Here is a 15,775-nt window from a genome sequence, read left to right on the forward strand (position 1 = left end):
AACACAATTAAAAAGTGCCCTAAAAATTTTCCATCGTACTTTAAAAACTGCAACATCATCATTTCACAGCTGTAACAAATTTAACTTTTACTTTGGGTGTCAACCATGCATAATTTCTTTTCCACTGTAAGCATGAATTTTACAAATTGCTGTATAATATAGACGTTGACACCACTTAAGCAAAATATTAAGGCTGATCTACAAGTTTTAAGTCCCATTTCTTTAAAAAAAGGTTTTAAAATCGTTTTCCTTTCCTGCAACATTTTTGGGCATAATGTTACCATATGCAGCAAGGTTTCCTCATACTGCCCACATAGCCGACAGATATTTGATGCCCATTTGGACTCCCATTTGGGGGTTCCATCTTTGGTTGGATAAATTCCAAACCTTAATAACATACATTTCTTTTTAATTAGGGATTTTTGATGAAAGAGTAAATAAGGTTGGACCATCATTTTATCAAAGGAATTGGCAATAGACCAAAAGTGATGTTTTTTCCTCAACTCATCTTTATTCAACACTTCTGACAACAAGGCAACGGTTGTATTAATTACTTTTTTATAAACCATTTTACTCCTTGTTTCGTCTTCCAATTTGGGACATTCGAATTTTAGGAGACACTCAGCTAAATACTCCTGCCAGCTTCTAGTATATTTGCTGGTCGAAATCTCGCTCCAGCACATATTGGCCAGCGTGCCCTCCTCGGCTTGAGATAATGCCAATAGTATTTTTAAAAATTAAGCTTGACGCACCAAGAGCTGATTCCTTATGCCATATTCCAATCTTAAATTGGCAAGTGAGGTCTGCCTAGGAATCCTAAAGACTGATTGATATGTCCTTACTACTATGCCCTCCAATACTTTCACGTCTCTACCCATAAAAATGTTGGACCCATTGTCCAGGGAGGGAATACGTTTTGCTTTCATGACTTTAAGTAGGTGGTCATTTTTGGGACAAAGTAATTTATCTCTTAATTTTTGAAAAGCGAAGGCAAGTGAGGTACCTTTAGCCTCTAAGTTATTGAAATGCTGTCTAAATGACAGTCTGTCATCAAATGTAATTCCCAGATATTTATAGGTTTTTACACCATTGATATATTAATGACCTTTGCCCCAAGTTTGCCTTGACCTATTAACATTATTATTTTTTTTATATTAATTGTTAAACCATTTTGAGTTACATATATATTAAATGAATTTATTAATATTTTTAATCCTATCATAGTTTGACTCAAAATGGTATCATCGGCATACTGTAAGTATTTGATTTCTTTACCTAATACAGAGGAGGAATGCAAATTTACATCATTAAAATGGGTTGGGAGATCAGACATAAATAAATTAAAAAGAAAAGGAGCGAGTACACATCCTTGTTTTAAGCCTACCTTTGTTTCGAGGTGGCAGGTAGTATGTCTGCCATCGCCAATTTTGACCTGCACCCAGGTATTGGAGTACAATAATTTATTCATTTTTAAAAGAGTTTGTGATATACCCCAATTCATTAGCTTTGTCCAAAGACTATTTCTCGGTACAGAATCAAACGCGGCTTTTAAATCAATAAAACAGATGTACAATTTTTGTTTCCTACATATTGCTCTTTCTCCTAATAAAGACAATAAAATCAAATTGGTAAGAGTCGATTCTCCCTTCCTAAATCCTGTCTGAAAGGTAGGGATCAATTCTTCTCTTTCCGCCCAAGACTCCAACTCCTCCTGCAGACAGCTTGCAAATATTTTCGCATCTACATCTGTGAGGGTAATTAATCTATAGTTTGCAGGATTATCTTGAGGCCCACTTTTGTAGATCGGCTGTATAATACTTCCCCTCCATGAATTCGGGATGTAGCCTGACTTATGTATATCATTAAAGAGGAGCCTTAATAACTCTGGCCAATATCCAATTTTAACTTTAAAAATAGCGTTGGGAATCCGATTAGGGCCAGGTGCTCCATTTGATCTAATTTTAAGTAAAACTTTTTTAACTTTGTCTACCGACCATAACTTAATATTCATAGTGCCTGGTGTATCCCTTGTACCAGGAGGGTCACACCCCTCGACTGGCTCCATTTTACATTTGGGGTCGAGACAACCAAACTCCTTGTTCAGTTGGTATTGGGAAGTTATTTTCTTATTAAAAAAAATTATCCAGCTTAATTCATCTATATTGGCACTTGTATTTCTAAAATTTCCATTTTCTAAGTTATTAATTATGCTCCAAAACAGTTGCAAATCCTTGGATTTACATGCATAGTGGAGTTTGGCCCAAGTCTCTTCATAATACAATTGTTTGGCCTTCCAAATTTCATTCTTATAACCCCTCCTTAAATTTCTTATTTTAAGTGATGTTACAAGGTAGGAAGATCCCTTTGCTTTTCTATACACTGATCTTATTGTTTTGTTGAGAGACCGTTTCAAATATAATAAGCAGGGGGAAAAGCAACCTGGGTTCCTAGGATTCAAAATAACACAGCCAGATGGTTCCCTATTAGGGAATTTATTCAATGGGGAGTCACATAAGGGGGGCCAAAGAGCGATTATTGAGGTTCCTTCAGAGTATTCGACCCGCACATCGAGGATTAGAAGCGAGAAAAAGTCAATATTATCTTTCTCTGTTTTCTCATTCCATATTAACCTTTTTAAACTATAAGCGACAGGGGCAGTTCTTAATTTTTTAGTTTCTGATAAATACTCGAAGGGTAAACTTATTGTAATAACTTGCGGATTATGGTCACTCTCAATCCTTGGAACAACCTCATAACTTTGAACTCGTTCTGAGAGTTTATCAGACAATATCGTATAGTCAATTATGGAAAGACAGTCAGCTTTATTAAACGTTGGTAGATGCTCTCTATCATATTAAATCGTTAGATTGTATTTAATAAATTCACATTGGGACCATTGGGCTAAAAGATCTGAATGGGTTTCCCGCTTTTTATACGATAAAAAATGTGTGTTAAAATCTCCCGAAATGATCATCTGTGCATCCCTATGATCAAAATATAGCACTTTCACCATTTCCCATAACTGGATATGTTGAAGTGATCGCACCTTTTTTTTCGAACTTAAATAAACATTTAAAATGATCAACGATTGACTGGCTATTAATTTAACACATTGAATCCATTTGACTTGAAGGTTTATCTCATGATGTTCAACATTAAGACTTAAAGAAACATATATTGAAAGTCCCCCACTTGGTCGACCGTAAGCGGCATCCCTACATGCCGCATTCAAATATTCGTAATAGCCGATCAGTGGAGTACTGACCAAATTCCACGTTTCTTGCAAAAGCAACATATCAAACAATTTTAGAAAACCTACAACATTTGAATCTTCTATAAGTGTGTTAAAACCATTTGTATTCCGGGAGCAAATTCTAACAGCTGTTGGTGCATTTTGTGAAGTACCCCAATATCAATCAGTCTTTACTGAATTTTTCTAGATAGAATGGACGGTAGCCAACTCCAATCATCCACCGCCTCAGGATCCCCTTTTAATTCCTTACACACACGTGACCCGGGCTGACAGCTTTTGATTTTAATGCCGCCTAGCCTATTTAAGGCTGAAGATGGCCCTGAAGCGCCTTTCAATACTCTTGACATCAATTTGTTTCGGAGCATCCTTCTTCACTATAGGTATTAATGGGGTCGGGTATTGCAGACCGTGGAGTCTCCATACTTTAATCCCCCAGCTTTCAAAGTTGTTAGAGTTCGCTAATATTTTCTTGACAATATCATCCTTTAGCCACGTCATGATGGTTGTTTCCCTATTCCCACCATCTATCTTAAACTCTACAGAATTCAGGACTTCAGATGTAACATCCTTAAGCTCCGGGTTCCTTTTAGTAATTTCAAAATATTCCCCCTGTTTAAAATATCATGTGAACCGCGAGTAGAATATTGGGGACAGAAAACCACTTTTCGATTTTCAACCTGCAGTTTGGGGGATTCCATATTACTCATAAGCCCTGAGTCCGATCGATCGGTATTACTCCTTAGCCCTGAATCAGATCGATCCATATTCCCAGCAGTCACCAACAGGGGATTGTCCAGAATATTTAACCGATCAGGCTGCTCTAGCTTAGATTGAGCCAGAGTACAGGGACATTCTACCTGTTCATTCTTGTTAGAATGCAAAAGGGTGGGATTTACTAATTTTCCATGAGGCAGCTTCTGATCTTGTACACAGTGCTGTACTCCCTGACTAATCTGGTCCTTATGCTTAAGGGAGGGGTTTACAGTTATATTAATAGCCATATATTGCTCTCCTTTTGAGACTACTCCATTAGCTCTATACCAGACTGACCCTATTTCCCTTGGACAATTTTGTGTTTTATCGGTAGGTCCTATTAGTTCTTGAATTGGAATAATCTCGTTCTGATAAAAGTTTTCAGTACTCTGATATGAGTGTAAGTCTTGCGTAGGCTTGTCTTGTCCTACTCGGTTCTCTCGAATTGCTAACATCTGGGTTTTGGTCCCCACATTTAGATTAGACTCTTCCTTTGCCCCTTCACTCCAAACTGTACTGCTTTGTTTAACTTTTTTATTGACTTGAGGGGCATTCAAAGGTCTAAAAAATTGGGAAAAGAGCCACGGGACCAAGATTCAAGTTTAATCGGCCGCTATTGTTTACTTCCCCGGTAGGTATTTTTTTGTCCTGGGCTGACTTGTTATGAGTTTTTCTCAATCTTTTCCTCGCCCGTTTCAATAAAACTTCAGGTACTACCTTTACTTCAGTGACCATAGTTACTATTGAGCTACTCTTATTTAACTCCCGATTTATCTTTAGTTTGGGGGAGTGTGAAGACTCTAAGGGTACACCAATATTACCAGCTACTAGTCTGGAGGCCGTACTTTTGTTACTAGCCATCCGCGGGGGAGAACATTTTAGGACCAGAGGATTTTTTTCTATAGTTCCAGTATTTATTAAATCTTAACTCCTCTCAACTTTCCTACCAGATAAAAGTTTTACTTCGTGGACCATAGAATTAACGATTGATGGCAGATCAGAGATTTTATCAATCAGTTGAGTACACGTGCAAGATAATAACTGATTCTCTTTATCAGCTTGAACTTTGGAGATCAACTTAGTTAGTTGAAAATCTTTGCGTCAATTCCTACGTGTGTGGCTAAAGTATTTAAAATATCCACCTGCATGTCTAACTTATCAGAGTGGAAATTAAGGGCATTTGTTATAGAACCCATAGTATTAAGCAGACAATCCCATACACCACACTCCGAATTACTAACATTATTTTCCAAGGTATCTGGTTTTACCTGAAAGTTTCTGTGGAATTTTGTTAGAAAAGATAAATCTGCTGAGTTAAAAGATTTACATTGCTCATTAATATCAAACTTAACGTTATTGCAACTACTAGCCACACCGGGAATCAAAACAGACTTATTAATACAAAAACTATGCCCCAAAATTATACTGCATTTATACAAATTAAAAGGACGAGCCTCCCCAGTTAAGGAAAGATGATCAATCGGACTTGATGCAAAATCATTTCCGCCACCTTTATTAGGCGACTTAACCTCATTATAATCAGCCTCTACGGCCCCCTCACTGGCATTATGATTTGAATGTGAAGAGATATTAATTACCGAACATACCACAGTTCCACTCTCTATAGTTCTTTTGTTCGACTCTTCCATTCCTGAATTTTGTAGGTTCTCCACCACAATTTGCCCGATTATCTGATCCACCATATTTTGTCGGTGAATTTGTGCTTAAGTCTGCAGCCTTCCAGGGTACACCAGTAAATCTTTCGGCGAGTTAAGCGCTAGGTCTTGTATGCCTTGAACTAACTTTGAGGACTTCTCCTTAGGACTACTCACATCTATTGCCTTAAATTGTCCCGGAATAGATTCAGGATCTTTCAATGGAGAAGAATGGCCAGCAATTAGATTCGAAACAAGGAAGACCAACTCATCAAGGGGCCTTGGTAGAGCCGAGGCAGGGTTAGACTCATGATTTTCACACAGCTGAGCACTATTTAAACACGGTGACAATACTGGAGAAGTAACTGAAGCTGATCTACAATCAACACTGGAATTGCCATTTCCATTGCCATTCTTAATTTGATTTCTATTTTGCTTTTGAGTAAGGCTGTGATGGTACTTAAAAAAGAAACTTTTAATCGACGGTTGAGCATCGATATTGGAAATCTTCTGGATCTTCCCAGGGGCTACGGGGGATAAGGATGGTGCATTCAACTCAGCTGACTCAGTCAAGCAGTCCCTTGATGTAGTAGCCCCCTCATTATTTCCATCTGACTTTAACTGTGTCCCCGCTTTAGTTAATGCATCAACCCTCTGGCGCTGTTTTCATTTCGGCAGAGCGCCGCATTGACAACCGGATCTCTTCATTAACCAGCACCGCAATGCAACTTCAGTAATTTTCAATTAAGCAATAAGTGATGATTAAGTTATTAAGTTATTAAGTTATTCCAATGACTGCTACAAATCGCAGTGGCCAGCAATGGTCAGCAGTAGCCAGTAGCCAGCTGCGATAATCAATGATCAACAGCTTGAACCTATTTCACTGACACCCTTTAGAAACTTCCGAGGAATATGGCATAAAGCATATAGCATATATTGAACTTGCAACTGAATAGTCCTTTTGTCCTTTTGTCCCTTTGAGCTTTTATCATTCCAGGACACACATTGACAGTACAAGAGAGGATTAATTGGATCTTACTGCGTCCAACGGTTCCCGTTGTTCCTTTTTCCCCTGTCCTCTTACACTTCAAGGTTTGGCCTTCACCCCCACCTCTGCCCCTGCCTCAGGCCACAGGCCACAGGCCACACCAAAAGAGAAGGCCTCCGAGCAGAGGACAGAGCTCCACAGCACCGCGGCTCACCTCTCAAGCCTCCCAGGTCTGTCTGCCCCCAGTACCGTGCCGAGCCGAGCACCAAGAGAACCGCAGGACCGCCAACCGTCTGCTGCAGAGGCAGTGGCAGTTAGGCGGGGAGGGGCGGTGACGGTAATGCGGTGATGCTGTGATGTGGCACAGGAGTCAGCAGCAGCCGTCAGGGAATAACCGGGAAAGAGCGTGGCAGTGAAAGCGGTGAAGGCTTCAGTAATGGCTGCGGCGTCGGGAATCGTCAATCGTCAATCATCAGGCTGCACGGCAGCAACACGGGATCACACTGGCTCACAGCGGCTACGTGGCTGCCTAACTCATTCTCCAAGTGCATAAACAGTGACTGAATTATCATACTGTTAGTAGTTGACAGCAGAATATTTTGATAAGCACTTATGAGTCTGCAGAAAGATTAAATAAGCACATGCGTATGTCAGGATGATTGTAGGAGTGAACACAGACTCACAGTGTGATTCCAGACAAGCTAGACTATTCCTTGGACTTTAGCAGAAGAGACTCAGTAGTCTGGACGGGGTTAAGGAACTGCATAAATTCTATACATTTGACTATACCACTGCTTCTCTGAATGCCTGACTCATTCTCCAAGTGCATAAACAGTGACTGGATTATCATACTGCTAGTGGTTGACAGCAGAATACTTTTATAAGCACTTATGTGTCTGCAGAGAGATTAAATAGGCACATGGTACTTTCAGGATGATTGTAGGAGTGGACACAGACTCACAGTGTGATTCCAGACCAGCAAGACTATTCCCTGGACTTTAGAAGGAGAGACTCAGTAGTAAGGAAGTGGTTAGGGGACCACATACATTGTGCACGTTTGACTGTACCACTGCTTGTCTAAATGCCTACTTCATTCACCTCATTCACCAAGTACATAAACAGTTCTCATACTGCTACTAGCTGACATCAGAATACGTTTATAAGCCCTTATGCATCTACAGAGAGATTAAATTGGCACATGCATCTGTCAGAATGGTTGCAGAAGTGGACACAGACTCACAGTGTGAGAGGGTTAGAGGACTGCATATATTGTGCACGTTTCACTGTACCACTGCTTGTCTGAATGCCTGACTTATTCTCCTAGTGCTTAAACAGTGACTGGGTTTTCACACTGCTAGTAGTTGACATCAGTATACGTTTATAAGCACTTATGAGTCTGCAGAGTCTGCAGAGAGATTACATAAGCACATGCTTCTGTCAGAATGATTGTAGAAGTGGACACCAACTAACCGTGTGATTCCAGACAGGCTAGACTATTCCCTGGACTTTAGCAGGAGAGACTCAATAGTCCGGAAGGGGTTAGGGGACCACATACATTCTACACATTTGACTTTACCACTTCTTATCTGAATGCCTGTTTCTTCTCCAAGTGCATAAACAGTGACTGGGTTCTCATTCTGCTAGTAGTTGACATAAGGGTACGTGTATATGCATTTATGTGTCAGCAAAGAGATTAAATAAGCACATGCTTCTGTCAGGATGAATGTAGCAGTGGACACAGACTCACAGTGTAATTCCAGACAGGCAAGACTATTCCCTTGGAAATTGTGTCACATATTTAAACTAAATCTTTGTAGACACTTATAAAAACTACTCTCATTACTAATACCTTAACTCAACATATACATTTCCAATTTCAAATCAACACCAAAATTATGCACCAATGTACATACGCACATATTAAAACTTGCTTTTGATAACTTTATTTCGACCACAATAGGCCATAAAAGTGTATATTTAAAACATACAACAGCACATTAAAATTCATCGTTGAATAGTACATAAATAAGGACTAAAAAACTCATTCATATTTATATACCTATTTACAAGGATAAAACACTCATAGCTAAAAATAGGATTAAATCATCATCATTAATAACTTTATTTCGGTCGGCAGACCATAAAAGTGCAAGTAAAATACATACAACAAAGCACAGATCATTAAAACAATAAATAGAAGACAAGTCAATATTAGACATAAAAAATGATTAAACTAATGGTTATCAAGGACTTGAAAATATAAATTCATGATTAAACACAAATATTATCCAAAACTTTTCCTTCTACGCCACATGCCAAATAAAAAACGAGATACGGCAAAGACAATGGGGGGGGGTGAGTATCATACATTAAAACCCTGCAGGCCTGAGTACAATATCTGAACCCTAGGTTCCTGCATAATGGAATCAGCCAGCATTTCCTTATAGTTTCATACGCAGGGCAAAAAAACATAACATGGCAAACATCTTCTCGTTTATAATTACATGCCTGATAGGCTATATTTTCCGATTTTGCCCATTTACAAGTGAATGTCCTGAGTGGTAGACTGCCATGCCTTAGCTGGATGTAAAGTTTCCTCACAAGGGGTGGATAAATTACATCTAGGAATTCCTCCGGTCGCGATTCAGTTTTTACTAGGAGGAACTCTGCAGACAGTCTTCCCAGGGCAACTATTCTCTGTAAAGTTAGTGAGTTCTGTTGCCTCATCTGACGTACGAGTTCCGATTTGGATATCCCAGGGCAACACACCTCAGAGGTCTCCCAGAGCTCGGGCAAACCAATCAGGGTACTAAGAGCCCTGATGTGAAGCAGCCACGAGACATTCTTGCCTTTTAGAAGAGCCCAAACCTCTAAGAATTCCTCTCTATAGGGAGCCAGTTCAGGCACTGACCAAAGTCTCTTCCAGTAGAGCATAGGCCGTGCTGCTACTAGCTCTTCTATTGATTCCAGCCCCAGATCAAGTCTCAGAGGGATAAGTAGTGTACTTAGTGGCAAGCCCAAAAGACTCCTCATAAAACCCTGCTCCACCCTCAGGAGATTAGATATACGTTTGTGGCCCCAAAGTTCAGCACCATACGTTGCAGCCGTTCTAGCCTGAAGTCGACATATTTCAATAACCAGTTTGCCGGTTTGAAGTTTTAGATTCTATGGACTTTGTTAATACCCCCTGTTACTTGGGATAGCCTGAGAGCTGATTTAGAAATTTTCCGTCATGGTGATGCCGAGGTAGACAAAAGTCTTAACTCTTTCTAAGGGAATACCATTGAGAATGGGGTTTGGACGAGTCTGTTTCGGGGGATTGAAAATCATAAACTTGGTCTTATCCAAGTTTATCCCCAATCCACGTGAAGCACAGAATGCTGCAAAGCCGTCCAGAGTGCGCTGGATGCCCAATGATGTTTTAGATAACAACAGAGTGTCGTCCGCAAACATCAGAGTGGGCACCCGCCAGGTAGCCAGCCTGGGAGCATCATTGTCAGTTACACCAATTAAATGGTCCGCAAGACCATTGATGTGAAGACATAATAACGTTGGAGCCAGGATGCACCCCTGGCGTACACCCTTCGAAACAGGAAAGCGTGCCGACAAGTCACCATATCTCCCACACCTGACTTGGGCATAGTTGCTAGTGTGAAATCTGATTAGGATGTTCAATAGATAGGGCGGAAGACCCAAGTCTGCTAAAACATTCCACAACTTTTCCCTTGGAACAAGGTCGAAAGTGGCCCGCAGGTCAACAAAGATGAGATAGAGGCTGCCACCTTCCACTCTCACCGTTTTCCAAAATAAAACCTGCAGTCGAAATATTTGGTCCAAAGTTGAAATGCCAGTCCTGAAACCCGGCCGGGAGTGTGGTCAATATCTCGATTTCCTCCATCCACCCCTGGATTTTATCTAAGATGATCCTGCCCATTAGCTTTTGTGTGGTATCTATTAAGCATGGGCGGAAAATCCGTTCCGCTCGCGGATTTTGTGGATTTTCGGTAAATTCGCAATACGCAAACTCTCGCGAATTTACCGAAAATCCGCGAATTCGCACACAGCGGATTTTTTTTCTTGGTTATACAATATTGCGGCGTGCGGCGTTCACTTACCGTCATTCAGCGTTTGCCGAGTTGTTTTTCTCGATATGTGCTGCGCCATTTTGGATCTTGCTGCGGGATCCCGCGGGAGTTTGGCGACGCATCGCGAGAGTTCGCAATTGAGAACATGTAGGTGCGGCCCTCGCGAAATTACAAAATTTGCAATTCTGGACAAGAAATCCACTAGCAAGCAGCATAGACCTTATGAAAATGATGATTTTTATCAGAATAACTCCTCAGGTTGACATTTACCTGCACTTTTTTGGATTTGAGGCCTTTTGACTTTCTTTGGATCACTTTTGGATTTGGGGCATTACAGTTGCTGTTCTGCAGAAAAACGAGTTTTGCAAAACTGAAAGCACTCAGCAGGTGCAAAAGTTAACTCATCATTAGTAACCATTCCCTGTAGTACTTCCTGAGGGGCCCCTCCAGAGTTCAGTTGCCTATGTTTGTTTGGGGCATTACAGTTGCTGTCCTGCAGAAAAACGAGTTTTGCAAAACTGAAAGCACTCAGCAGGTGCAAAAGTTCAAACTCATCATTAGTAATAATAACCATTCCCTGTAGTGCTTCCTGACTGGGGCCCCTCCAGAGTTCAGTTGCTAGTTGCAACAATTCTATGACCCTGCTCTGACCCTCACAGCAGGCTCATAGAATAGCTACAAGTAGGCCACAAAGGTCCTGAAAAAAAAATTGCACTGCAACAGAAAGCAAATTACAGATAAGGAAGCAGGTGCCCGACTGGAATTTTAAAACAGTGACACATTAATAAATCAACCCCAAATTAATTCATGTCAGTTGAAGCAGGGCAGGTGTGCTTGCTTTCCCTCCCCATAATCTACAGTGATGATGAACCAGAGGGTGGCATTGATGTACCAGAGGGTGGCATGGGTGAAACAGAGGGTGGCAGTGGTGAAACAGAGGGTGCTGGGAACCTGTGATGATGAACCAGACGTAGAAACAACATAGTCGCGACCGTTGCGAGCCGACAAGTAAGTTTGCAATTGCGAACTGGCACAAAACCCTCGCGAACTGGCAGAAACCCTTGCGAACACAAAAAAAATCCGCAAATTCACAAGAATTTCCGGATTTTGCGGATTGCGAGTTCGCAAATACGCAAATTCGCGAACGCCAGATTTGCAAAATTCGCCCATGCTTAGTATCTATAAGACTAATGGTGTCTATAGTTTGATGGGGTTAACGGGCAGCCTTTCTTGTGGATAGGCACAATCTCATCTCCAAGCCAGGTGCCTGGCGGGTCGGTCCCCAAAAGAATTGCGTTAAATAGGACAACCAAATACGGTGCCCATATTTTAGGTTGGGACCGAAACAAATCCCCGGACATTTTGTCTAGGCCGGGGGCCTTGTTAGGTAGTAGTCTTGCTATTGCAGACTCAACCTCCTTCAGGGTGATATCCTCAGGCCGTTCCGAATGATACTCATCCCCAAGAACCAGGGAGTCCTGCCTCCGTTCACCGCCCAAGGGCCCCGCCAATCGATATTCATGGTGGGGCCCTGGGACGGTCTAATTTAATTCTAATGTAAAATATTTATAAAGCGCAGCATACACCATGCGGTTTCTTGGCGCTAGTGGGTCGATCGGCAGCTGAGGGAAAGAAAACAAGAAGGAAAAGGGATGAAGAGCTAAGCGGGGAAGGCCTGATTGAAGAGGAAAGTTTTTAAATTTTTGCGAAAGGAGAGGTACTGGGTAGCAGAACGAAGATGATCAGGGAGGGAGTTCCAAAAAGTTGGGGCCAAGGTGGAAAAGTTGGCCCCGCCCCACTTTTTACGTGTAAAACGTGGGATCTGAAGAAGAGACTTAGAGGAAGACCGGAGCTCTCTTGTGGGAACATAAGGTTTTATTAGTGAGGAGATGAAGGCGGGGGCAGTGCCCTGCCGGGCCTGGAAGACCATGCAACCGGTCTTAAACAGGGAGCGTTCTTTCACGGGGAGCCAGTGAAGCTCCCTCAGAAGGGGGGTGGAGTGGTGATAGCGTGGGAGGCCATAGACCAGCCGGGCCGCCTGGTTCTGGATCAACTGGAGTCTTCGCTGGCTGTATGCTGGTATGCCATGATAAAGGGCGTTGGCATAATCCAGCCTTGATATCACCAAGGCGGCCATGATGATCTTAAGTGCCTGAGGGGAAAAGAAGCGGGAAACAGAACGGATTGTACAGAGAGTGAGGAAACAAGAGGAAACCACAGAGCTGATTTGTGAATGGAGAGTGAGCTGATTGTTCATTTTGACACCCAGTGTTTTGACCGTGGTGGAGGGGGAAGGTGCGGGGCCAAGAGAGGGGGGCCAAAAGAGGGAGTTCCAGGGGCTGGATGAACCACTGGTGAGAACCAGATCGGTTTTATCCGGGTTCAGTTTAAGATGGTTGTGGTTCATCCAGTCCCTGATGAACGTCATAGTAGACTGGAAGTTAGAGACAGAGAGGGGGGAGGAGGACAGGTCGAAGACGGTCAACCGAGGAAACGCCACAGTTTCCCCCAGAACCAAATCTGTCATCCCCACTAATCTATGCTCCTGCAGGGGTTCAGGATTGGGAAGGAGTATGATTTCTTCATCCGAATTGGCATATAGTGTTCTGAAGTGCGCTTCCCACACTAAGGGCGCTATATTCGGAAGTGGAGCTTGTCCTCCCCCGCTCACACCAGAGCTAACAGTAGCCCAAAATGTCTTGTAGTCCTTACGTGAGAGTGCAGATCTAAGTACCTCCCATCTGTTCTCCTCCCAGTCCTTCTTTCCCCTAATAATGGCATTTTTATAGACCAGACGGAATTTCTTAATACTAATTCTATCTTCAGCTTTTATTGCAGAAAGCAGGTCTTTTTTTGCTTTCCTGCAGGGGGCGTCAAACCAGGAATGTGTCCTGGCCTGGTGGAGTTTTTTTCTTCCCACAGGGCAGAACACGTCCGCAAGCCTGGCGACCAGCTGCTTGTGGATTTCCAAGGCGCTGCCCTGGGAATCTGGATCTAAGTTCCTATTACCTATATCCCCCATATCTGAAAGCAACGGTATAGCTATCCGATATATTTCAGCAAGTTTGGTGGGGAGCCCTGAAAATAAGGCCATTTAACCCTCTGCCTGTTATTAGATATCAAAAGAGGCGGCAATGCGCAGCTGGATTCGGGAGCAGAGTTTGTTAGCCCAAAACTCCTAGGTTTGAGTGTTAAAACGAGGGCATTATTGTCACTATCTTGTCTTGGGTGAACGCTAAATTCCAGAAACCTATCCCAATGTCTAGCTTCCATCATTATGTAATCAATGATAGAAGTTTGCCCTAATCTATTGAACGTAACTGACACCGGTCTGTCTGGCTCCAGCCTCCTATTACACGGCCGGAGAGACATTGTAAGGGAGAGTCATTTAATTTGAAGGACCAATGGGGCCCATGCTCTGAAAGGAGGGATATGGGGGGCCGGGAACATGCCAGAACTGGTCCTCATTGTCCAGCTCTTCCATATCTGGGCTCACGAGGGGCTCAAATTGACAATTAAATCGCCTCCGACTAATAGGGCGACTGAGGGGTCAAGTGACTGTATGAACTACTTTAATACATCAATAGTGTCGGATTCTTGCCCCCTCTTAAGTGGCCTTGAATAGATGTTTAATATGGTCACCTGGGTCATGTCTTGGAGCATTAGAAATACACATTGGACTTCGGGAGAGTTAGTTGATATTTGAACTGCCTGTTCACCCAAGTGCGTGCCCACCCATATTGACAGGCCACCCGAGGGTCTCCCCCTACCCCTAGTTGTTGCCAGGATATCAAAAGCAAAAACCACGGTTGATGGACAGAATGCAGAACAATGTCGTACATTCACCCCAGTATAGAGATCTGGGCCTAAATCCATTGTTGTTTTGCACTCCACACCACCCCAGTTCAGACATGGCCATTTGCAAATCAGTCTGACCCTGTGCCTCATGGGAATAGTCCAGCCCGAACTGCCAAGCCATGCCTTCCCTGGACCGGAAACAAGCTTCCAAGGATCGGTTTCTGGCATTCCAGCCGTCTTCAGCCCGGTTTGCTTGAATCCAGTGGTGTGGAGAGCAGGGACTCACGTCTGAGCATACCCATCCCACTCGGGGTGACAAATGCAAAAACCAAAGTTGATGGACAGAATGCAGAACAATGTCATACATTCCCCCCAGTACAGAGATCTGGGCCTAAATCCATAGTTTTTTTGCACTCCACACCACCCCAGTTCAGACATGGCGATATGCAAATCAGTCTGACCCTGTGCCTCATGTGAACAGTCCAGCCCGAACTGCCAAGCCATGCCTTCCCTGGACCGGAAACAAGCTTCCGAGGACCGGTTTCTGGCATTCCTGCCGTCTTCAGCCCGGCTTGCTTGAATCCAGTGGTGTGGAGAGCATGGGACTCCAGTCTGAGCATACCCATCCCACTCGGGGTGACAAATGCAAAAACCACAGTTGATGGACAGAATGCAGAACAATGTCATACATTCACCCCAGTACAGAGATCTGGGCCTAAATCCATCGTTTTTTTGCACTCCACACCACCCCAGTTCAGACATGGCGAAATGCAATTCAGTTTGACCCTGTGCCTCATGAGAACCGTCCAGCCCGAACTGCCAAGCCATGCCTTCCCTGGACCGGAAACAAGCTTCCGAGGACCGGTTTCTGGCATTCCAGCCGTCTTCCGCCCGGCTTGCTTGAATCCAGTGGTGTGGAAAGCATGGGACTCAGGTCTGAGCATACCCATCCCACTAGGGGTGACAAATGCAAAAACCACAGTTGATGCACAGAATGCAGAACAATGTCATACATTCACTCCAGTACAGAGATCTGGGCCTAAATCCATCGTTTTTTTGCACTCCACACCATCCCAGTTAAGACATGGCCATATGCAAATCAGTCTGACCCTGTGCCTCATGAGAACCGTCCAGCCCGAACTGCCGAGCCATGCCTTCCCTGGACCGGAAACAAGCTTCCAAGGACCGGTTTCTGGCCTTCCAGCCGTCTTCCGCCCAGCTTGCTTGAATCCAGTGGTGTGGA

Source organism: Lissotriton vulgaris, chromosome 4_1, assembly GCF_964263255.1.
Source record: "Lissotriton vulgaris chromosome 4_1, aLisVul1.2, whole genome shotgun sequence".
Classification (NCBI taxonomy): domain Eukaryota; kingdom Metazoa; phylum Chordata; class Amphibia; order Caudata; family Salamandridae; genus Lissotriton; species Lissotriton vulgaris.